The sequence below is a fragment of the Chlorocebus sabaeus genome, chromosome 8 (assembly GCF_047675955.1).
Source record: "Chlorocebus sabaeus isolate Y175 chromosome 8, mChlSab1.0.hap1, whole genome shotgun sequence".
NCBI lineage: Eukaryota > Metazoa > Chordata > Mammalia > Primates > Cercopithecidae > Chlorocebus > Chlorocebus sabaeus.
In genome coordinates, this window is record NC_132911.1 from 115,847,096 (window position 1) to 115,848,128 (window position 1,033).

The 1,033-nt window shown below is 39.8% G+C and overlaps 1 pseudogene; it reads right to left on the reverse strand.

The window, feature by feature from the left end:
• Window positions 1-486: 486 nt before the first annotated feature.
• Window positions 487-612, reverse strand: LOC119624999 (U4 spliceosomal RNA; annotated as a pseudogene).
• Between the last annotated feature and the right edge of the window lie 421 nt (window positions 613-1,033).

Consider the following 1,033-nt stretch of genomic DNA (forward strand, 5'->3'; position numbering starts at 1 on the left):
TACCGGTTCCATATCAGCTGTTGCTCTCTTCTCAGTATTGGAAAAACTGTCAACTTCTCATTTGAATTGATGCTTTGTTTTGGCTGCCTGCTTGAGTTGATTTGGTATACACCCTGAAACCTGTTCTTTGGCTCTCATGCAGCTCCATACAATGCACCTGTGGGCTTCTCTCACCCAGATCATCAGAAATCCAGTCCTGGGTCTATTCTTCCCTGAGAAATGAATACACATGTGCTCCTCCTTCATTTTTGTTAAAATAAAGGACCTTAGCTTCTTTCAAATATTCTTGGAGGCCTGAACAAAACATGTTTTGTGCATATGGTCGTAGAACCTGAAAGTGTGAACTGATGACATATCGGGTGTGTACAGATGTAATCGGCAGCTGTGAATGGTGATGAGTTTCCTCCACACTCTCATATTGTACACTGCTGTTCATTTCCAAACTATGAGAAGTGAGGTAGGCAAAATGTTTCTTTCTTAGAGGGAATGAAGAAATCATGTAGCTCAGTTTCCTCTGTTTAAATGTAAGGAAACAAAAATAAGATATTTAATTAGCAATAATCGTGCCTTGGATAAGCCTCATTGGTTACAATGCTGCCACTGCACAAAGCTTAAGATATTTAAACAACTTGTTCACATCATCATCAGAGATGGCCTTAATGGCCACTGCAGCATATGGTTTAAAAATCACAGATTCTGGAGTCAAGCTGCCTGTGAAAGAATCTCAGCTATGCAATTAGCTAACTGTGCAACCAAAGCGATGTTGCTTAACCTCCATTTTTTTGCTTTTAAATTGGGAAAGACTATTGTAGCACTTGTTCCTTGAAACCTGTGGTTCCCACATACTAGTCCGTAAATTCTTTGCATCTGAATTGCAGGGGAGATTTTTTTTAAATACTGAATTCTGATGACCAGCTTTGGAACATGTGGATTTGGTACATCTCAAGTGTGGCTTGTGAACTCATACCTATATTTTTAAGACAATCCTCCCTCTCTGCCAAAAGGGCAAATACAAAAGGATTCCCACTCACCA